The following is a 25,820-nucleotide window of genomic DNA, read 5'->3' as shown; positions in this document are numbered from 1 at the left end:
CCTGTTTATTTTTTTTTCTTTCTAATTGTGCTCGCTCTTGTCGTTACTCGTATCCTGATTTGTCAACCCCAATCCTCTCATTGTTTTACCTGCCGTTACTAGTTTTTTCAGTAATTCAACTCCTCATCTAATAAGTTTAGATTTATATTACATATCAAATCCTTTCCCTCAAATTTATCTTCATGTATCCAACTTTTACTTACTCATTACTACATTATCTCTTTCTACTTTTGCTCTAATAATCTTCTGTATTTTCCTTTTTCTCAATTCTATATATATATATATATATATATATATATATATATATATATATATATATATATATATATATATATATATCTGAACTGTAGATTCGAGACCTCAAAATATGATGATTCTGCTCAATATGCCTTATGCAAATATTGCTAGTTTTCGTTCAAAGTTTGAATTTAAATTTTGATTTTCTCGATAATTTTTTGTTTTCAAAATTTCTTTTGAAAATTGGCAATTTTCCGTTTTTTGGCACGAGGAATCATAATTTGCACTCTAATTTAACATTGTTAGAAGAGTTACGCTAGTTAAACTTGTTTGTCTTAATTGAATCAAAGTAAACTTTTTTTGGGCTTAACTTACAAAAAAATATTAAAAAATGTTAAATTCTACAAAAAAAGTTACTCTTCTTTGATTCGTGTAACTCAATCGAGTTATTTGCTTCTTAAAAGTTCAATAAATTTTAATTTGTGAACATATTTGTTGTATCATTTTGAAGTTTGAATATTGATTTTTGATTACAAACAATTTCATTATTTAAAAGCTTATGTACTAAACTATTATATATGTGATAACTATTGTTGGTCTCTTGTTCTTGGCGTATGAGTATTTTTTCAATATGCTTGATATTATTCTGTTTATAAATCAATATTTATAATAAAAGGAGATAATAAAATTTCAATTGACTGGTATGGGAAACCAATAAGTTCTGGGAGATATATCAATTATCATTCATATCACCCACGTAACACTAAGAATGATTAAATCAGATGAAAACTAGAGTCCTCAAAATTTCTGATCCAATTTTTCATAAAAAAAAATATTAAAACATTAAAAAAAACATTATGTCCTTCATGACTTATATTATTATCATATTTATTAAAATAATTTGATAGTTATTGGGAAAGTCTTTGTACATATGGTAAGTAAAATTTAAGGACTGAGGAAAAAATTGAATTTATATAACACATTATCCAAATATTTCACTAAGCAAAAATAAAAAACTCCCAAACACAAAAGATATATCATATACCTTGTATTAATTGTGCTGTGGTAAATTTAAAGAGAGGATAGTCATCTCAGTATTTAGAAAAGACATTAAATGGTTGTCAATACGACAAAAACATGAAACTTCATTAACAAAACATGAAACATTATTGAAACATACATTCATTTATGAAAACTTAGAAATTCTTGGAACGTAACTGAGCCAAGAAAAAGAATTTTTAGAAATGTTTCACATATGTACGTATGTACGACAAAACTGTCGATGAAAAACTTTAGTGAAAATTATTCGTTTTATAAATTTTGATGCATCTACGAATAAATCAAATGATGGCTGCTACGTAATTTTGAAATTTAACGACTAAAGTAAAATTAGATTTCGTAATTAAACAATATTCTTACTTTGTTATTACTGTTGTAGGTTATCTATTGATTGATATAATTATGCAAGTTGTCAATGTCAAATAGTATTCCGATTAGGGTCGAAGTAGATCATAATGCCAAAATTTCATCAGTTTTATCAGAAGGGACCTAAAATCAAGACAATTCAGAATCGAAATTACTTTTTAAAATGATTTTCTAGCAAAAAATTATTTTGCTCATCATAAATAAAAATTTTATAGTTTATCTTAGGCTAAGTCTTGCCAGAGTTAGTACAGTTAGGTGTTTGGTTTTGCCACAATCTTATGTATGTTAAACCGCAAAGTGCAATCACTTTAATATAAATTTCGAGACTTTGAATACTTATGTATTTATGATCGGGATCTGAAATTATGGTCAAATCATAAAAATTATGGAAATTACTCTCATCAATTAATTGAGAATTATTGCGTCTTGAAATTTGTAAATTTTAACAAAATTATAAAATTCATGAAATTCAAAAATCAATTGAAACGTGACATAAGTATGGAGTTGATTCTTGTTGCTATACACATTGTTGTGAATTTTTACTGATAAGATTATGAATGACATTAAATATTCACAGGCTAGAAAAGGTTAAGTCGTTATGAATGAAGTTGAATTTTGGGTTAGTTGGGTGAGGTTAGATGGTAACTGATGATTTTGAATATTTTATTGTATTGGTTGTCAAAACTTGGGTACACTAATAATCCATAAAATGAAATGTGTGAGCCAAACGATTATTACTGCAATAATGTTTTCTTTATTTGTATGAATAGTATTATCATCGTCATCCATTTCATTATTTAATTCTTCAGCTTGAAGAACATGAACATGAAAATATCGGAATATTCTTCAATTAATTCAAGAATAGTATTACGTTCTTCAGAATTTATATGATCTGTTCGAACCTTTTTTATGTCAAATTTGAATTTATCCGCACATAAAGCATTGAAATTGCGACTCGACGTTTGTTTGTCGAACTCTTCAGCTTCTGAAGGAGTACTCAATCTACTTTGAGCTATGACTCTATGGATTTAAAATAGTGCAAACGGCTTGACGATATATGGTTTAATTATATCGTCAATATCAATATTCTTAATATTCAATTAAATTATTTGTTCAGTTCGCGTAGGCACTACTATACAATCCGTGTTCTCGCTTCTGATTTTAAAATAATTATTTTTAGGTTATCTAAACCTTATCAGCATTAAAAATGATTATGAATTTTGAATATACAATATTCTAAATTTATTTTTTATTTTAAATATTTTTGAAGATGTACAATAATTTTGTTGACTGGAACCTAAAGCAGACGTTACTTTAAATGGTTTTTATAGTGTTACAAAGGATTTTTTACTACCTGTATCAATCATTACTTTCAAATTTTGTTCAGAGAATATTATGTATAGTAATTATGAAATAACATTTCTACGTCTCTATTGCGTCCGAGGCCTTCCTCTGAAAAACAATCTTCAGCATTAGTGGGACGTTAGGTATCGTTCATGTTATGCAAGTCTTCTAAAATAAAAATTCTTATATTACTTATGACTTGTTGTTAGCCTCGTCCATTATTTCTATTTTGGTAAAAGTATTGGAAGTAGATATGCTCATTGGAGTAGATATTTGAGATTGATAATTTCTATTTGGTTTGAAAACCTTAGTATTTCTGTCCTGAAAATTTGTATTTATATTTGTATCAGATATGTTATTAGTATCATTAGAATTCATATTAATGGTGGTCCATAAGTTTGTTGTCAGTTTGGTCCATTTGCTGATTGATTATTGGAATAATTATGGTTTCTGTTATTCTATGTTAAATTGAGGTATAGGCTTATTAAATGAATTTTTGGTATTGTATTATTGTAAATTCGTTCGTTAGAACTTTTAAAAAGCAGAGTTCAGGTCGCTATCATTCTTAATACATATAGTCCACGGAGAGGTTCCTTTATTCCGAGCAATAATACTCTCAACGCGAGATTTCTAGAATAATTACCTAGAATGGCTTGTTCATTTGCATTAGAACGTGTTATGATGCTTACAAATTCAGAAGATGCTGTATTCTGTAATAAAAATGAAATGGTGATTCATTACCTTGTTTAATTTCGTAAATTTCTATACTCAACGTGTTAGTGTTTCGTTTATCAGCATAAGTATTCAATAAAGCGTCTTTTAAATTTTGCCGGATAAATATGCTACATGCTGAAATATTTACTGCCGCTATGCCTTTAAGTTTTAGTAGAATACTATAAATCAAATAATCATTTCGAAAGTTCATAAATCTACTGTACTATAAAAATTATTAACTAATTTTTCAGAGATTTCTATGAATCTAAGTAAAGCATTCTCACCGTAATTTTACTACGTTATCTGTAGGCATTTTGTGAAATTTATCTAATTCTAGCTTAGGCTTTGATAATATTATATTTATTTTTTATTAAGGAATATTTTTGATTCAGAATCAAAATCAGAGTTGTCAGAGCATTTTGAATAACGTAAACAGTTATTATTTCTATACCACATAAAGTACTCACATCAAAAGTAGACTGCTTTTGCCATCTAGTTATTATCAACGAAACCATAATACATACATACATTTGCTATTCAAATTGAAATATGTGAAATATGTAAATCATGAATGAATGACATTCAAATTCTTAGGTTAGATTAGGTTTTTTTCGTTATAGAGGAAGTTGAATTCTATAAATTATGTGAGGTTATTTGGTTACTGATGATACTGAATATTTTATGGAATTTGTTTTTTTCTAGAAGTGAAGATGTTCTTAGATTACTGTCAGATATATTATATAGACTTTGTCATATCGTATTATGAATCTGTCTCTGAATGTTGAGCAATACTGTCTCTCTATTTAAGAAACCACATAATATTGTCCAGTAGCATAAAGCCCGGAACCTGCTTCTATCAATTTATTGCCATTTCGTATGATCAATTTACACCGTGGATATGGTAGACGTTTGAGGTCATATCTTCTTGGAATGAAATCGTTATTTCTCATGCCTAGAATTTGAATATAATAAAACAAAATTATTATATTAGTTCACCGTTTAGAATGGAATGGAATGGAATATTTAGACTCAATTTTAACCAGCTACATTCAAAATTCACCACACTTATCAAGCGCCATTATAGTGTGTTCCTGAACTTGATGCAAAAAATGTTGGAGTAGAGTAAAGTAGATGAAGTGAAAATTTTTATAATACGACTCCTCATTTCTGAGTTATAGGCCTTTAAAGTTACGAAATCAGAAACATATATTTAATTATATTATATTTTGTAAATTATACTTCCGGGCATTATGAATTTTCGATAGTTGAGCACGTATGTCCTTTATGTCCTTGTAGTGTGTTACACAGAATAACTAATTCTACACTACTATCTGAAGGCCAGGGGAAGCTTATGCACAATACTTAACAATCCGTAATTTTACGGGGACAACCTGAACAATCTAAAGATACCAAAAATGAAAATTTTTCAACCGATTTTTTTGTCACAAAGGTTTAACACGATGAAATTTATGTTATAGGAAATATGTAGATTTTTATATCGTTGTATATGTCAAAGAAACCGTTCGCCATGAAGAGACATTCTGAAGAAAATTATCACAAATTGTAATGATTTATTGAAAATACTTACAGGTATTGAAAGTAATGAAATATTTCTAGCTGAGCTGCACACTGTCGAACATCGTATTACTCACATAAGTTAAAGTTAATTAGCCTACAAATGAAAACAAAGAAAATATGTTCGAAGCATACTACCATAGCATTCCAAGATTCTGCATATAGCATCACAATAGAAGTTTATTGTATCGATTATTTCACTTTTAAGCTTTTAATTTAGGAGAACGTGGTGGCCATGCGAATGGAACCAACCACCTATTAGGAAAAATGTTATTAAGATTGTTTTTCACATCATTTACGAAGTGCATGAACCACATGTCTCTGCGAATGTTTAGAGGAATATCACATAACATGGGTGGGAAATAATTTTGGAGAAATTCTAAGTATCGCTGACCATTCAGGTTATTAGGAAAAAATATGGACCTATTAAATAACTAACCACTATTCCTGCCCAGAAATTAACACAAAATTATGAAAACTGATAATACCATCTCGTGTGAAGCCAGCTTCACTAGTAAACAATACTTATCATCTAGAAACCAACGAGCGTAGGTCAGTCTTGCTGGATAATCCTCTACTTACATGGCATGCATATTTTGGATATGGAAGGGGTGAAGGAGTTTCTCCTGGAGAATCCTATCATAGTTGTCGTTGGTACTTCAAATTATAGTGACATTATGCGTATACTAGTAGTAGGATCAACATTAACTGCATCTAATGCATTTTGCTCTAAATCTGGTGTTAGTTGTTGAGCTTAGTTACCTTTTTTTGATAGGTCACTTCCTAAAATATCATTTCATAAAAAATAAAGGAAACTTGTTCACTTAATTTATGTAGACACACGTGGTTCCCGTAAGCTGTAATCAATCTTAACAAATGCTCTCCAGTCAAGTATAATTCTGCCCGGAGACAATTCAGTATACAACCTTTAGGCTTCTGACGAAATATCAGAAGCCAAACCATACATCAAATGAGCGCCGGCATATTCACTAGAGGTAAATAGGTGAATTCTACCATATTAAAACTGTAAATAAGATGGGCTAATTATTGATGACAGGTTTTGAAAAGATTGAAGCAAATATTTTTTTTAATCTCTTTTAAGTTTCTCCTCATATCAGTAATTGGATCTTCGATAGTAGTAGTGAGAATGTTTATATATTTATTCATCAGTTCTCCAACGAATGTTCATTTGTCTTTTGATACCTCCTATACGTATTTTCAATAAAAAATTAGAATTTCTGGTAATTTTTTATTGTCTATGGCGTACGTTTTCCTTGGTATGTACAACAATCTAAAAATCTACATATCCCTTAAATCATAAATTTCATCGAGTTAAACACTGAGTACCTTTTTCGTTTTTTCGTTTTCGTGCAATGTATCACTCAAATTTGTCGCTTCTTTATGATGTTGCCAGCAAAATAACGTTTATAAATGAAGTCAATCAGGGCATTAAATATTGATTCATTTTTGTTGTTAGTCTTCAAAGTTTTCGCGAATAGTAGTTACTTTTTTGCCCATAACTAATCGAACGTAGGTAAAGTTGACTCATCAAGGTTGTTTTCAGTTTGCATTAGGGACCAATAAATACTCACATGCATTCTTACCATTATCAATAAAATCATTAGCTTGAGAAGTAATGGAATATTGAGACTCAATTTTAACCGATTTGAAATGACCAGATATATTCAAAATTCACCACACTTATCAAGCACCTATACAGGGTGATCCAGGACTTGAGAAAAATTTCAAAGGGAGTAGATAGTGTGAAAATATTGCTGTGACTTGGAAAATTTCTCGTACCACCCCTCATTTTTGGGTAAGACATCTTTATAGCTGCAAAATCGGATTTTATATTTTAGTATATTTTCTAAATCATACATTCAAACATTATGGATTTTGAACGGATGCTACGTATGTCATAATGTGCTTGACGAAATAAATAATTCTACACTACTGTTTGAAGGGCGGGGGCGGCTCATGCCCATTGATTAAGATCCGTAACTTCTACAGGTACAACCTGTATAATTTAAAGATAGCAAAAATGAATTTTTCAATCGATTTTTTAACAAAAAGGTACTCATTGTTTAACTCGAAATGTATGGCTTAGGAAGATATGTAGATTTTTAGATCGTTGTACATGCTAAGGAAACTATTCGCCATAGACATTCTGAAGAAAATCATAATACATTGTAATTGTATTTAAATACTCACAGAAGGTATTAAAACACAACTTAAAATTTCTTGGAGAACAGATAAATAAAGAAATAAACATTCGTACTATATACTATCGAAGGTCAAATTATTGGCCCGAGAAAAACTTGAAAGAGATTAATAATTTTTCATCCAGTAGACTTTTGTCAAATAAGCTACACTACATGATATTCTCTAAAAATTTGCAAGAGACTCAATTTTTTGATGTTAGTTTGCTGGCAATCTTTTCAAAACCTGTCATCAATAATTAGCCCATACCTCTAGTGAATATGCCGACATGGATTTGATGTATGGTTTGGCTTTTGGTATTTTGTCAGAAGCCAGAAGGTTGTATACTGAACGCTCTCCGAGCAGAATTATACCTGACTGGAGAACTTTTGTTAAGGTTCATCGCAACTTACGAAAAACAGGTTTGTCTACATAAATTAAGTGGACATGTTTCTATTATTTTTATGAAATGATATTTTAGAAAGTGTCCTACTAAAACATAAGTGACGAAGTTCAACAACGAACTATACGAACACCAGCTTCAAAGCAAATACATTAAATGCAGTTAAGATGATACTACAATTAACGTACGCAAAATATCACTATTTACTAGCTTCTACAGTGGCAAATCTTCTACCCCTTCTAAATCCAGAAAGTGCATGCAATGGAAGTAGAGGATTATCCATCAAGACTGACCTACACTCGTTGGTTTCTAGTTAAGAACTGTTCACTAGTGAAGCTGGTTTCACACGAGACGGTTATATGAATTCCCATAATTTACATTTATGTGAGAAGAAAGTTCTCATGGCACAACACAAACCAAGAATCAACATCCATTTTGTGTTAATGTGTGGGCAGGAATAGTGGGTAGTAATTTAATAGGTCCATATTTTTTTGATAATAACCTGAATAGTCAGCGATATTAAGGTTTTCTCCATTTTTGCTCCCCCGAATCGTTAAGACTCTTTCGATACAACCCATGTAAGTATAATTTTGTGTGAGAATCTATTTTTATTTGATGTGGAATACTGTTAGTTGTTATAAAATAGTTCTGGAAATTTTTTACGCAGCTGAACCACTTCGTCACATTCCTCGTTAATGTAATGATGTACTCTAATTTTTTTAATACCTAAATATGAATCGTGAATATTTAGGTGAATATTCTTCGTCATCTGAGGAACTGTCATCTCCTCTTGACGTTATAATTAACGGGTCGTAGTACGGAAGTAGTCAAGATCCCACATTTTCTCTTCTTTTTTAATGACATGCTGGACTGCTTTCCGCCAATTCTTTGGTGTCACCTCCTTAATAGCTTCATCAAACAGTAGCTTAACGTCTTTCATTTTGAATGTCGTGTTGTGTCTTGCTACAAATCATTTCACTCGCCCCTATATAAGTTCTATAGGATTCAGTTCGCAATTATACGGTAGTGTGCGCAGCACAGTTACACTATGTTTTTCTGTTATATCTTAACCAGTAAATAATTTCTTATTTTCTCCAAGATGAAGCTGGAGTCTTCTCTATGCGTCAAGAATGATAACTTGCGTTATCCATAACTACTACCAAATCAGCCGGAAGATATTTTATCATTTCATCAAAATAGTCTTGTAGTAATCTTCCGTATGGCACTACTGAAAGGTTAGCAAACCTTCTATTAAAAATCTCTCTTCGCTTCCAATATGGACGATTATTAGTCTTTTCCCTTTACCTGAAGGCACCTTAATACCCGTTGACAGGCCTTCCATGAAAGCTTGGCGAGCACTGGTTATATTTTTGTCTTGCCACATTTTTGGTACTGTATAACCTTCATTAATCGACGTCTCATCAAGATAAAAGATTTTCTTCTGCTCTGTTCTGTACTGCTTTATACTTCTTAAGTATTTTCATCGCCAGCAAACAATTTCAATGCTTCCCAGTAAAAGTGCTTTACGTTCATGCTTTTTCCAGGCAAAATCCAGTTTTCTCAAAGTGGTCCATAAAAGTTTTTTAATTATAACGTAATATTGTCATCCTGGCCAAGCTCTATTAAAATCTTATCTAGGGTGAGTATTTCTTTTTTAAAATAAAAAGAGTGAACTTTTTTTCGAATTTTCAGTGTCTTCATCAAGGACTTTTACTGGTCTGCCTGGACTTTTTTTGGGAGGTTCCACTTAGCCTGCTATCTTTCTCCCTCGCAATAATTTTAAAACGTGGACTTTCCAACTCCAGTCATTCGAGAACACCGGTCGACAGTTTCGGGTAATCGTATTTTATGCAATCGTGTACATTTAAAATAATAGGTTTTTCATTCACTGATAGTGGAGAATTATTATATTACTAATCTTATAATACTGTGAACACTATTTACGGCTTAACAGCAAATACTGATGCGTTAAACCAAACAAATATAATTACAAAGGTCTAAAAATTTTGGGTAAGGTACCATTGCCGTTACGGCGCATGGTTAAACCGAATCTGAAATTAAGCAGAAGCACTAATAGAAGGCTAAACGATACCTGTTAAACGCAAAACGTAACTGTGTAATCTACTACGAAGTAATCCTCACACAATATTTCAAGACATACAACTATGGCCGACACCGAAATTGAGTCGAACTGGACGTATTCCCCATTTTATTGCTCTATACCTTTCTGAAATAGACTATATTATAGTTGATAATTTGTTTTGACACATAAAATAATTCGTATACTGCAACACAAGGATTTATTTTATGTGCCATGTTTGAAAAAAAAATCACAATGAATGAGTAATGCCTGTTCAAATTAGAGAAGATTTATCAGTCATATCTTTATGTTGTGAACGCATCTCGTATATATGTATATTTCTTTCTTGTTATTAATTTTTTAGTTTTTTGCTTTGTCTCCGGCGACTAACGCTGGGACAAAAGATAAATAGAAAAAGAAATGTAACATTTGCTTTTTGGCCTTGGTAGCGTGCGTGTGATTATTAGCGCGCTACTATCTTATAATATATTTATATATTATGTATTTTGGTTTATGTCAATTAGCAAGAGTGGATAAATGTTTTTGTTTCAAAGTACAATTTAGTTAAATAGTAAATACAGTCCACTACTTATTTGTTTATCGTTCAATGATGTAGTAAAGGTGAATTTAGTGTTTTATTTGCCATTACAAATGAACTAAAAAATAACGTAATCAGGGAATTAATCAGTTGGTTTCAAATATTAAGTCAAAGTGCAATGTGAAAATTGCTTCTTTTCATAATAATTTGGAGGCAAGCATATCATGCTTAGTGGTTTCAAAAATTGGTGATAATGATCCTAGTCGGCCTTTAGATATATCGCATTTAAAAATACCAAACCATCTAAAATGGGCTGAACCATCTTTAGCTGAGCCAGGAGACATTGACATCTTATTAGAGGCTGAAATCTTCTATAGTCTTCTTTGTATTGGGCAAATAAGTCTTGGCGAAAAGCAACCAGTCATGCAAAAAACTAAGTTTGGATGGGTGTTGTCTGGCAGCATTGTGGTTCCGGAAGCTACAATTAGATTATGCAACTTTGTCAAAACAACACCATGTATTGAGGACCAGTTAGAGAAATTCTGACAGGTTGAGGAGCCTCCATCAATTGTAACCTCAACAATGTCAAAAGAAAGTCTCTTTTGTGAAGATATGTTTGATAAAACCAAATATAGATGTACTGATGACGGGAAGTTTGTTGTGCAGCTTCCACTTTGTGATTCTATAGACAAGCTAGGTGGCTCCAGAAGTCATGCTTTGGGTAGGTTTCACTCATTGGAAAGGAGGTTAAATAAAAACCCCATTTTAAAGGAAATGTACTTCTCTTTTATGAATGAATATGAGCAAATGGGTCATATGACACTTTGTGATGAGATTTCGATTGGTGGCATATCATATTTTCTTCCACACCATGGTGTATTAAACGAGCAAAGCCAAACAACTAATCTTAGAGTTGTCTGCTTCTACTGATACTGGTGTCACTGAATGATATCCAACATACTGGGCCGTTCATTCAGGATGACTTATTGGATATTCTGCTCAGGTTTAGGCAGTTTAATGTGGTTGTTTGTGCGGACATTGAAAAAATGTATCGTATGGTCTGGGTGGCTTCAGAACAAAGATGTCTTCAAAAAATCTTATGGAGAAGAAAACCTGATGAAGATGTTCAGGAGTATATTTTAAATACTATTACCTATGTTACCAGGTCAGCAGCGTACTTGGCCATACGCTGTTTGAAGCAGTTAGGATTGGACAATCTTGAAGCACATCCAGAAGCTTCTACTGTTATCTTGCATGGCTTTTTCGTGGATAATATGCTCTGTGGAGGGTCTTCTGTTACTGAAATGATTGATGTGTGTAAACAATTAAAGAAATTCTTGGATGTGCTGGATTTAATTTAAGGAAGTGGATATCAAATCGGCCTGAGGTCATTGCTGGTATTCAAGGATCATCTAGTTCAGAGGAAAATGTAATTTTTGAGGAAAAGGATTCCAATAAGACATTGGATTTGTATTGGTTTTTTAAAAAGGATGTATTAATGTATTATATAAATTTTCCTACCAATGTTTCTAAAGTAAACAAACGTAGCATCCTCTCAGATACTTCTAAAATCTTTGATCCTCTTGGGATATTAAGCCCTATCATAGTTTTGGTTAAAATTTTGCTGCAAGGACTATGGCAGTTAAAAATAAGTTGGGACGAATCTTGCCTTCAAACTTAGATTTTTATTGGAGAGAGTTAAGAAAAAAATTCTTTGTTTTAAATGAATGCGAGATTGAACGACAAGTTATATGTTTGGATCCAGTGGAGATCCAAATATACGGATTTTGTGACGCCAGTATGGAAGCCTACAAGAACAGCTTGAAAAAGATAATGTAAATTGGAATTTTATACCTGCTCATTCGCCAAACTTTGGAGGTTTATGGGAGGCGGGGGTTAAGTCCTGTAAATACCATTTAAAACGTGTCTTGGGAACATATTCTTTAACCTTCGAAGGTTTTTCCACTTTGCTTACGCAAGTAGAGGCCATTCTAAACTCCAGACCTAGACTTTTGGTTCCTATGTCCCCTAGTCCTAATGATTTTGATGTCCTGAGTCCTGGTCATTTCCTTGTTGGTAAGCGACTCACGTCTCTGCCAGATGGGGATTATCAAGATGTTAAAGAAAACAGACTGGATAAATGGCAGCAGATTCAAAAGATGTACCAACATTTCTGGCAGCGGTGGTCCAAGGTGTTCTTGTCTGAACTCCAAACCAAATCTAAATGGAAATTGTTGCAACCAGGTTTGAAAGAAAATCAAATGGTGGTTATTAAAGATGACCATCTGGCCCCAACACTATGGAAGCTTGGACGTATTGTGAAGCTAATTCCTGGCCCTGATGGAAGATGCCGAGTAGCAGAAATAAGGACTCGTACCGGAATCATTAAACGTGCTTTGTCCAAGATTTGTGTGTTACCTGATAATGACTTTGATTAGATAGTGATTTTGATTAGACTTTTGGTTTATTTTGGAAGATATTCTTCCAAGGTGGGGGGTATGTTGTGAACGCATCTCGTATATATGTATATTTCTTTCTTGTTATTAATCTGTTCGCCGGATATACTGAATTTTGTTACCGTGGCAACAAGCTGTATTATGGTTTCTATTTTTAGACCTTTTTTTGCTTGTCTCCGTCGGCTAACGCTGGGCCAAAAGATAAATAGAAAAAGAAATGTAACACTTGCTTTTTGGCCTTGGTAGCGTGCGTGTGATTATTAGCGCGCTACTATCTTATATTTATATATTATGCATTTTGGTTTATGTCAATTAGCAAGAGTGGATAAATGTTTTAGTTTCAAAGTACAATTTAGTTGAATAGTAAATACAGTCCACTACTTATTTGTTTATAATTTAATGATGTAGTAAAGGTGAATAAGAAGAAAGTTTAGTGTTTTATTTGCCATTACAAATGAACTAAAAAATAACGTAATCAGGAATCTCCTGTACACTTTATGAATGAATAATTTGGTTGAACCAGAGTTAGTGAAACTTCTGTATAATATTTGGGTGAAATAATATGAAGTAATTTGATTGAATTGAATGATATGATATTTGATTCAAGGACATTCTTTGGCGAAAATCTAAAAGTGTTTCTTATACGCCAAACTATTATTGTAATCTCTCATTTGAACTTTGAATATAATGTATACTATCTTCTTCGGTAACTAGTTGTGGTGTGGGACCACACTTAAAGTTTGAAGTCTCATACGTTTCGTGGTACCATAAGACCTGATGATGTTTTTAAGGTCAATTATTCATACAACTTGATTTAATTACATATCAGATTCTAAATATTCAATCATGGATCTTAGAAATGCTAGAGTCCAGCAATTTTATTTCGTCTTCTGCTTGATGAATAAAAATGTTTTTAATGTAATGGAAACTAGCAAGATTTACAAAATCATGAAATATTGATTAATCTGGTTACAAATGGAAATATATCGATTTATCGATCCCATTCCTTTGAAATACCATTGAATTTGGGAATACAGTTCTAATATTTTGATTCAAATGAAACAAGTGACGGTCAATTTTATGAGGATACAACTCTCCCACAAATAAGTCAGATGTCAGTTCACAAATCACTCAAATTTAAAAATTCGAGTATATTAGATAAAAATGATGATATGAGTACTTATTACCACAACTAATCAACTATTTTGACATATAATTAAAAAAAGTGTAACACTGTAACTTTATTGCGAAATATACAGCGTGAGCATCTTCTTGTGGGATACTATGTAAAGGGACGGAATTATTCATACACAACTTAAATTTGAGTGTTCAATAATTTATTAATGTTATGAAAATTGATAATCGAAATATTTCGTTAATAGTATCTGTCAACATATATGTGCACTAGACTTTATCTATCCTCTCATATCATATGTTTATTCAAAATTAGTGTGCAGCTAAGTCACTATATGGAACAAAATCTTCCAGTAACACATGAAAAAGTACTGGGATGATTCAATTATTCTTCCGCGGCAGAAAATGTATTATAAATTTAATTATGAAAATATGTCTATCGTTAGATTCATATGTTAGTGATTGGAAGTAAACATTATTTTTAGTTCATTTAATTCGATATCAAATGGAAATTTCTGTAATTTGTAAGTCGTGCATACTAATACTACAAGCATTTAATAACTAAGAAGAGTAAGCATTATCGAAAATATGGATAAAATATTTTGAAAGCAGATTTTTGTTGATTCTAAAAAGGAAATGAGATATTGAAGGCGGGAATTTCCTTCCATTGAAGTATTCTTTTTATTTCCGTTCAGTCAACCCGGAGTAATTTATGTTTAAAGGAAAATGATTAAAATTTAAACATTTCTTAGGATATCTCGTAATACGAAAAATATATCGACATGCGGTTTTCGCTATTCTGTTATTAATTTGGTCTACTTTTATATTCCTCAATTAAAACTGCATGTTTTCATTTAACATTTTTCAAGGATAGCTAGATTTAAAACAATAAATAATTAGCGCCCTCTATCGGATACGTTACTCATTGGGTTGTTTCGAAATTATAACTCTTACATTGGTAGAAAGGAGCTCTCTTCAAAAAGACTAAGTTTGCATAGATAGGTTAAGTATAACTGGACTTACAGGCGTTTTTTCATAGTAAAGTTCTCGCTTCCCCCCACCTCTTATTTCAAGAGATAGACTAAAACTTGTAGAGTAGAATATACGCTGAAATTCTTGAAGAGTACGATAATTATAGTTCAAATGCATCTTAATTAGGCAAAAATTGTAAATTATTCATTTTATAGTTTTTGGTATTTAATTACGCCCTCTGGCGGTGGACCTACAATTTCCAGGTTTTTGTCAAGGTCACTTTTGTTATAAATTTTTTTCCCGAAGCTGTACTATTTCCCGAGATATGGCCGAGAGAGAGTACATGTTTAAACGCTGTGGCTGTTGGGCTAAATTTGACTACAGAGGTATTCCTATCGTATTTATTTTTTTAGCATGTGACACAATTTTTGATAAAATTTTTCACATCTTCGATCATTTTTGGCCAGTAATATATGCAACTAAGAGATGCTTTAACTTCGTTTATACTCCGGTACATGAGAAAAGTATTTTTTTACTAGGGTTGCCCTTCATATGCCCAGTTTTTAATTGTTTTCAGGGCTGTTTGCATCCTGACAGATATTATGCTTTCATTCTTGCCCTTTACTACCACTATCATCCGCGTACACGTATTATTTATACGCTATTATAGTATCACTTCAATCTATTTTGGAATGAGGATTTCCAATTCTTGCTCTTTTAACATTCTTTTGATGGATTAATGTGAAGTATTCTAAAGAATGCTTCTTTGTCGATGACGACTGCTCCCGCTGTCAATAGCGTTCTCTATGTCTTGACTTAGGCAACTTAGTGCACTTGTACTGGACTTTCTCATTTAATTGCGAATTATTTATACGTCACTGCTTCTAACGTATAAGTCTATGGCTTTCTCCCCCTTTTTAAGGAAAAGGGAATGAGGCTGATCGGGCGGTAAGACTTTGGTCCTTGGAATGAACACTACTTTTGCCTCTTGGCATATTTTGGATATGTAATATAAAATCAAGGAGACTTCAACAAGTTTTCGAAGATATTTATTCATTCCAAGACTTTCTGTAGCATGGCTGGAAAAATTCCGTTTTTACCAGGTGATTTGTAAAGCTTTCAAAAAACTGAGTCTTTAGAAGTATATCTTTCTTGCTTATTATTGATATATTCTCGTTTTAGTTTTTGAAGTAGTCCAATTTCGTTTGAATGGGTTTTGACTAACTGTCGTCAAGTTCTTATCATAGATTATCTGAGTTCCTTGGCATAGTTTGCCCAAGGCCAATTGTACATCTCTGTGGATTGCCTTTGATTTTACTGGGCAGTTGTTTTCATATTCTACTTTTATTGAGTAAGAAAAGTAGTTGGAGTTTTCTTCTAGTTCTTCGATAGTCTCATTGTTGTAAGAAGATTCCTCCAGGCTCTCGATGTACTACTTCAAGTTAGTGAGTTCTAGAACTCTCCTTTACTCTAGGTAAGTCGATATTGAAACCGGGTCGAATGCGATATTAAGTGACCAGACAGAGAGGGTTAAGCTGTCACAAACCAGTTTGTTATTGTTTGTGATATGAAAACAGCTGATAATATTATGTCTAGAACATTTTTTCCTAGAACTAGGTCTATTGCCTTTGTTGTCAATGTTGTTAGAGTTAAAATATTCAAAGAGATACACCTTTTCCATTTTTATCGGTGCTGCCCATCTGATCTGGTGTGCGTTGACGTCAGCGCTAATAATGAAGTGTCTCCTTTTCTCCGAACAGCAGTTGATGTCTCGCAGGAATTTTTCTGTTGAAGATTGAATCACGTCGCCAGGAAGGTAAGCTAAGACTATCAGTGTATGCCTTTTTCCACCGTCTGTTAATACTTCCACAATAGCGGTGGCAAAATCTTGGTTTGTGAATTCATGAACAGGTAAAATTTTAAGGATAGTTCGGAGCAGCTCTGCCGCTCCTGGTCTATCATGCTTGTTGAGACAAATATTTTCCTCCTAGGCTCGCTTGATGTGACTGTGACTTTGTAGCCTTCGTCCTTCAGTATCTTAGCAAATGCGCTGTCTAATGTGAGGATAAGGGTAGCGAAGTAAATTTCAGCAGTGCGCCTAATGATCCTTCAGTTTAAAACATTCAGGCCTTAGTTTTGGCCTTAAATGAGCTTGTGGACTCTCTCAGAGCCAATCTTTAATTATCCATTGCTCATAACTTTCTAGTGATACTATTATTAAATTATTGTTTTATTTAATGTTTTCAATTACCAGGTCTAGAAAATAGTCCGTCATACCATCTACTTGTTGAATTTTCTCGAAATCACCCTTCTCATTTATTATTCGTAAGCTGATTTTGGTTTATTAGATACATTTCAGACTACGATACTGGTTAAGTAATGATCAGTTACAATACTTTTTATAATTCGGAGAAGTGAATTTTTTAATAAATTCTAATTCTGAGATTTTCCGTGCAAGTGATGAATGAGTGTTTTGGAAGGCTACTTTTTTTATTGAAAATTTTAAATTTTGGATTCTACATTTAAAATATCCACGCTCAACTCATCTTTGAAGAATGAACGTCCCACACTATTTGTGGTGTTTTCTAGATAGTTAGAGTGTAATGCTATAACCTCAAAATTTTGAGCAGAGAGTTTTTATATAGTAGTAATCAGAATATTTCTATTATAAAAAGTTGTAATATAGACTTCTAGTGCTTTAGCTCGATCTATGTTCACAATATTTGAAGAACATCTCAAGGGCTTTTTTATATAGAGAGTATTGTAAATATGAAACTGTACAAAATTGCCCTCCTTTATTTTTTGATCTGAAGGTTTTTTCTTCTCGATTTCTAAAGCTCAAGATCTTGCCGCCAAGCGACTTTGACTTTGTTGCTGTTCAGGGGCTAAGACTGTTAGGATTTCTCCACCTTCAGTATATGGTTTATCTCCTTTAATGTAGGCCCTTATGTTAGATTCGTTTTCCAGTCTGCTAAGATGTCTACGGGGTGTATTATGGATTGTATTCTAGTATTCAGTCAAGTCGTTTGAGATAACAATTTATAATAATTTTCACAGACCAATCGATTTTTTAATGTTGGTGAGAACTTTCTTTCATTGGCGCATCTGTTTCCAAGTATACAAAAATAAAAAGTGATCCTATGTTAAATTTATCTCTAGTAGTTTATATATGGTATGAGAATTGTATATATTTAGTAGAAAGAGTTCCTGATTAGTTCTCTAAATTAAAGATTAATGCACCGCTTCTCTTGGTCTTCCTTTCTAATTTCTCAATTTCAGATTTTAGCTCAAAATTTTCTTATTTTATTTGTTACAAATTTTGGGCGTAACATTATTTTCCAAAGTTTGAATTTGCTCCATAATATCTCTTTCAGATGATCTAATTTTTTGCATAATGTTACGTAGTGTAAATTGAGTCATGTACGGACGCTTTCAGTTAATTAGGTCTTATTTTCAAAATTTTAAAAATCCTAATCGCATAAGAATTACTTTTTCGGTTTAAAAAAAATGGAATTTACTTAAAAGAGACAGAATAACTGTCAGTTCTATATGAGATATAGAGAGAAGTTTACAGTATGTAGCAGAGCTATATGTAGCTTACGGGGCTGTATATAGCTGAGTTTTATATAGCTCTCCAGTTATATAGTGTAAACCAAGCTTAATAAAAACAACAACAATAACAATTTGTATGAGAATTTCTAATTTAATTATGCTGATGTCGCATATTCGCATTATTTTTGGAGTAACGTTCACATTTATCCTCCCTCCCTCCTTTGCATTTGACTTCGTCCTCATGTTCCTTATTAATAAGGAGAACTTCCGTTAAATAAATTTTGATGAGTTGCTTTCTTAGCATTTCAAAGTCATTTAGAGTATGTTTAAAATTCTTTGCTGGTTCAAATAAACTAATTGTTGATGTGTGGACTGTATTATTTATTAATAATATTAAAACATGTGTTAGTTGGGTTTTAATGGCGATATATCAACAACACATTTCTAATTAATACAAAAAAATAGAAAAAACTTTATGTTGGGCGGCGTTGCCACGTTTTCGACTTATTTTAACATAATAAAAAATTATTTTAAAGATTAATTTTAACATAATAGCCCCCTCTTTGAAGGGATGCCTTGAAAACAGCTTATTGTAGAAATTTACTTGATAATATATACCTATGTTTACAAAGTCTATCACTGTATTAAGATTGCAATAAATCGATTTAATTGTCTATGTCTTCTTGTCTTGGTAATGGACACAAATGTCTGATGGAACGAATAATTAGTCCCTTATGGGTTTGGACTACAGCAACTCTTGTAATGCCGTCTCTTCCGGGAAATAATTTCCTAATTATTCCCATTGGCCATTGGCATGGTGGATATAGGGTGTTTTTTATTAAGACTAAAGTGCCCACAGAAATAGTTGATGGGGCGTCTTTCCACTTGTACTGCTGATGTAGCTGAGAAATATATTGTCTTGAAAATCTTCGCCAAAATTGTTGGTAGAGTTTCTGGATGTGTTCTAATCGAGTCAAACGATACTTGTTGGTATTAGTATAGTCAATGTTGGGAATGGAGGTCAGAACTCGACCTATTAAGAAATGGGATGGTGTAATGAGTGACAAGTCATTAGGGTCATTTGATTGCGCAAACAATGGTCGAGAGTTTAATATACCTTCGATTTGTATCACTAAGGTGCACATTTCTTCGTAAGTCACATTATTATTAATAAGAGCTCGCTTCAAATGAAATTTGCAACTTTTAACGGCTGCTTCCCACAATCCGCCATGATTTGGGGTGTACGGAGGAATATACTTCCATTGTATATTATATTGACTGGTAGAATTGACAATAGAGGCCTGATTGTTAAATAAAAATTTACTAAGATCTTTCAATAAGTTGTTAGTGCCGTGAAATGTAGTTCCGTTATCGGAATATATTATTTTGGGAACACCTCGTCTAGATACAAAGCGTTTTAAGCATGCTAAGAAATTGTTGGAAGTTACCAATAACTTTGGTATCAGATTTTCGTGCCTTATTGATAAAACGCATACAATATGCTGTGACTCTTTTTAATCGTTGTTAACAAGAGAATTTTGTAAATAAATCACAAATTTTTGTATGTTGTGATATGACCAAAATAGTTTTAGATTTTCTTAGTTCTGGGAGATCTTGTTTAGAAATTGAAAAATTAGTAATTGGCCAATCTGATGATTGTAACAATAAAAATTGAGGTCCTTTCCACCAAATTGCACTTGACATCAGCATTTTAGGCGTTATACCTCGAGATGCTAAATCTGCAGGGTTTTCCTTAGTACTAACATACCTCCAATTTTCAATGTTCGTGAGAGATTGTATTTTAGATACGCGATTAGCAACAAAGGTCTGTAATAAATTGGGTTCCGTGTTAATCCAACATAGGGCGACTTGAGAATCGGACCACAAACAATAATGAATATTTTTTAAATTGAGGGCATTGACCACAGTATTCACTAGTTGTGCTCCTAGAAGACAAGCACACAATTCAAGTTTTGGAATTGTTATTGTCTTCAGTGGCGACACTTTGGTTTTGGCACATAGTAATTGAACGTTATAATTTCCGCTATCGTCAACACTACTTAAGTATATGCAACATGAATATGCATCTCTCGATGCATCGCAGAAGCAATGGACATCTGTAAGTACATAGTTTAAATAAATAGCATTTCTAGGAATAGATAATTGATGATACCAAGTTTGTTCTATATCTTGTGGAATAGGCTCATCCCATCTAATGTGTAGGGACCATAATTTCTGTATTATTAATTTTGCAATAACTATTGAAGGGCTCAATAACCCTAAAGGATCGTAAATTTGAGCAATAATTGAAAGAATGTGACGTTTAGTAATTGTGTTTCGATGGGTAAATTGTTTAATTGTATATTTTAGAATGTCATTTTTATTGTCCCATTGGATTCCCAAAGTTTTACAACTTTCTTTATCACCTATATCTAAAATTGCATTTGAGATATTGTTATCTTTGAAGCCACAAACTACTTGAAAATTATTAAAAATCCACTTTCTTAAAATGAAATTAGCGGATGATAAGACATCATATATGTCTTTGCATAACTTTTGTAATTCTATTAAATCGTTAGAACCGGCCAACAAATCGTCCACGTACATGTCCTTTAGTATTGTTTCACAGGCTTTGGGGTATTGATTCATATTGTGTTCCGCTAGCGTCTTAATACACTTGATAGCCAGATATGGAGCGGATCGAGTTCCATATGTAACTGTATTCAAGTGATAAATGCAAAAGTTACTTTTGGGGTTATCACGCCATAGTATCTGTTGTAAAGGTCTATGCTCTCGATCTATGAGAATTTGACGATACATTTTTGATATGTCAGCGGAAACCACGAATTTATATGTTCTGAATCGTAAAAGAATGTTTATAATGTCATTCTGAACTTTAGGGCCGATATATTGTAGATCGTTAAGCGACCACCCTGTAGACGTCTTACAGCTTCCATCAAAAACTACGCGTAAACGAGTTGTACTCATTTCTTTGAAAATACCATGATGTGGTAAAAAGTATTTAATTCCATCGGGTTCAATAGTTAATTTAGTCATATGACCTAAAGTTTCATATTCTTGAATAAAATCGGTGTATAATTGTTTAAATTGAACATCCGCGAACCGTTTTTCTAATGTCTTAAATCTTCTAATTGCTTCGGGTTTAGACCTGCCCAATAGTTCTGGGGATTGTTTTAACGGGAATTTTACTACAAACTGACCGTTTTCTATGCGGAAAGTATTTTCGTTAAATAAAGACTCACACACAATATCGTCTTGAGATAAAAATTGATTACTACCTTTTATTTCTTCAATTTCCCAGAATTTCTTTAACTGGTCATCTTCAGGAATATGACTTGAAAGGTTACACATGATTGTTTTATTATTATCAATTGGAAGCGCACCTGTTACTATCCATCCAAATACAGTGTTAACTAACATATTATTTCCCAATTTTATTTTTTCGTTTAATAATAAATCCCAAAATATATTGGCGCCCAACAATAAATCGACTTCTTGTGGACATCCAAAACTGGTATCTTTAATGTACTAGGATTAAAATAAGCAAATGGAATATTACCAGTTATTACAGGGACGACTAAACATGAAATTGTATATTCATGATCATTAACGCAAGAATAAAGAGAAATAGAACATTTTTTATTTATATAAGATACAGATTTACCTATTCCAGAAATTGAGACATTGGTAGGTAACAATGGTATATTTAGTAAACTACATAGCCTTTCAGTTATTGTATTGGATTGAGCTCCACAATCCAGCAGTGCTCTTATTTGATGAAAATTGCCTTTGTTGTCTTTAATTTGACATGAGACGGTAGATAACAGTGAATTGGTGAAAGTTTCCACTTTTAAAATCGTGTTTGAATTATTGTGGTTTACAACTACATTCATCGAAGTTGTTGGTTCATTATAAGGATTATTTGCCGGGGGTACTACATTATATTGTTTGTGAAGCAGTGTATTGTGCTTCCTTTTGCATATTGTACATTTGCCGTGTTTACAATTTTGTTTATCATGACCTGCAAGTAAACAATTTTCGCATTTTTAATTTTATGAATTCTTGTATCAACATTTGAAGCTAAAAACTGAGGACACTTATAAATTGTATGAGCTTGTTTACAATAATTACAGGACAATGATTTATTTGTTGATAAAAGCATATGTACTGGATTGTTCTTATTCATACTTAAATTGCTTATGGATTTAGTTGATTGTTGAGACTCGTCCAAACATTGTAAAATGTCAGATTTGTCTTTCAAGAAATTCATAAATTCGTCCAAAGTTGGTAATTCAGAATGGTATTTCATTTCTTTCCAGTCACGAATCGTATTTTTGTCCAATTTATTGGACACAATATAAATAATAAAGGAGTCGTATAAAATATCTTTAGTTAACTCTAAGCCTTCTAGCGATGTTAAATGTTTAGAAATTTCATCTAATAATTTACGGAATTGTATATAATTTTCTCTAACAATATTTTGCACACTTAGAATAGACTTGAAATGGCTATCGATTAAGAATTGTTTTTTATCAAATCTTTCACCTAAAAGGTTCCAAGCTCTTTCAAATGGTTTGTCTGTACTGTCTAAACCTTCAATAAATCGAGAAGCGTACCCTTCTAGAGACGCCTTTAAAAACTGAAATTTCTGATTCTCATTCAAATTTGTATTGTCACATATGATAGTTTTAAAAAAAAAGCTAGGTAATTTTAACTTTGGTAATAAAACATTCTGAAGAGGATCAAAATTATTCGACGAAATGTTGTTAACTGAATTTGAATTTTGTTCAACGCTTGTATCTAGACGTGGTTGTAAAGTTTGTATAAATTGTTTCAAAAAATCAAAAGCAGCATAATATCTATCTTGAAATGTATCGCGTTCATTGAATTGTTCATCTAAGTCATCCTCTTTACATTCAGAGTCTATAATCGATTGGATTTTGTCAAATTCATCTAATAAATTTAAGTGATTGTCGTATCGCATTTGTATTTCATTAAATCCTGGAACTGAGTCGTTAATTTTATCTATGAATTTTTCTAATAATGTAAGTTTTTGTTTAATTGTACCTCTTTTACGGTATAAAATTGTGAGGTCAATATTCTCTATTGGGGGCATTATTGCAGTTTAAATTGTAATTTATTATCAAAAAATAACCTACGACAGAAAATTGCACCTTAATTGTGATGAAATAGCTACTTCAATTGCTTAACATTGATTGTACCTTCTTACTAGGCTTAAAATTGTAAGTAAAGTAGTAATTTGTATCTTTTAAAATAATTGCATGTGATTTTTATAAATCAAACTAATGAAATTGTATTATAAATTGCCTAGAATGAATAGAAAATAAATTGTATTATTATAAACTGTTCAATTGAAAATTGTAAGAAAAATACGTCGCATATCTTGTTGCGATGTAAAATACGCTAAAATTGTCTTAACACATTTAAATTGTAATTTTTATTGAAATAATTGAATCAATTTTCAATAGTTTATTGAAGAGGTTCGACCATTTTCTGATTAAATAGAACAAATGATCCTAAGATAAAGGAAAAAATAGAATAAAATAGGAATTGTATGGAAAAAGTACCTGAATTGCAGTCGTTCAGTCAGTTAGTCACTATCGCTTGTTACTTCGCTCGATATTTTTCTTCGCCTCTTCTCTGGGCCACTGGACACACTCGATTGTTGTTAAATTCCAGATAGTTTTTACACTATTTAGATATTTTTCTATCTTATATTTATCTGGATCGAAGACCAAAATGTTTAAAATTCTTTGCTGGTTCAAATAAACTAATTGTTGTTGTGTGGACTGTATTATTTATTAATAATATTAAAACATGTGTTAGTTGTAGATATATCAACAACACATTTCTAATTAATACAAAAAAATAGAAAATACTTTATGTTTGGCGGCGTTGCCACGTTTTCGACTTATTTTAACATAATAAAAAATTATTTTAAAGATTAATTTTAACAGAGTAAATAATACTATATGTGAAAGGTTCAAGTAAGATAAAGTGATTGTTCTTACAAATTTCATTATGAATTCATTAGTAGTTTCGAGATTGATAATTTCTCATTATGAAGAACGACGGATCTATAGAAATCAACTGATAATTTATCAATAGCTGCTGATATCATTAAATTATTATTATTAATATTTCTTAGTATTGAATCTCGTATAGATGATAGTGATAGTTTGCAAGAATAAGTGGTTTTACGGAAATAACTTCTTTCGTATTGAAATAACTTTCTTCAGAAGTATGATGTACGCATCCTAATGTAAGCTCAATCAGTATAACTCCTTGGATAACTTTAATGTTGAGGGTTGCACAACGAGTTGCTGTTTGTGTTGGCGATGGAAAGGTATCAATATAGTGTGCAGATGCCATTGCAAAGTAGATGCAGAGACTTCTTCTGAAGTATTTTGCTTATTCAATCAGAAGACTTGCTGTGGAACTGAAAAACGGCTTCTTGAAATAAATAAATGGCGTCGAAATTTTAGCATGCTGTAGTCGTATATTAGGAGAGCTCTGTATTAAATGTCATTTAAGGTGAATAGGGTAACAATTCTTGTAGAGATTTTTTTAGGAATTGAATGAAGATTATAATAAATAAATATATCAGAAATAAAAATTGGAAAATTAAAAATTAAAAACAAGCATGTAGTTATTATGAGCATCGATTGCAATAATATCACAATATATCAATACATTTTTACTTCTGGGACCATAATTGTATATGTCTGGCTTTAAACGAATAGTACATTTTATAACTAACTGGTTTCACAAAAACGACCATGCAATTATAATGAGCAACGATTTCTATGATATCACAATATTTCAATAAATTTTTTTCTTCATTATATAATAATTGCTTCTTCTTATGATGTTTGAGCATCATGTTAATAATGGATTTGATTTCATTTACATTCATTATACTATTAGAGTGAGTGTTTAAACGGTCGAAAATAATTGCAATTTCAATATTAGTGAATAATTATATTATTAATTGAAATAAATTGTACTGATATATTTACTTGATCGAAGTTATTTTGTATTGATATAAATTCATCAAATTCAAAAACGAAGGTATTAAATTATCAATTCGATGTGTAGATGATGAAGTTTGTGGATTAAATTTCGAAATAATACACCTTTCATCATTTT

At 31.8% G+C, this 25,820-nt stretch overlaps 1 long non-coding RNA gene across 1 annotated transcript; it reads right to left on the bottom strand.

Annotated features, from left to right (window-relative positions):
• Window positions 1-9,731: 9,731 nt before the first annotated feature.
• LOC130451333 (uncharacterized) lies at window positions 9,732-24,482 on the bottom strand. The gene is made up of 3 exons (XR_008910707.1): window positions 24,239-24,482; window positions 11,669-11,814; window positions 9,732-10,124 (listed from the first exon to the last, which is right to left on the bottom strand). It is a non-coding gene; the product is annotated as an uncharacterized LOC130451333 (long non-coding RNA).
• Between the last annotated feature and the right edge of the window lie 1,338 nt (window positions 24,483-25,820).

This window comes from Diorhabda sublineata, chromosome X, assembly GCF_026230105.1.
Source record: "Diorhabda sublineata isolate icDioSubl1.1 chromosome X, icDioSubl1.1, whole genome shotgun sequence".
NCBI classification, from domain to species: domain Eukaryota; kingdom Metazoa; phylum Arthropoda; class Insecta; order Coleoptera; family Chrysomelidae; genus Diorhabda; species Diorhabda sublineata.
This window is presented reverse-complemented; position numbering and strand designations above follow the sequence as displayed.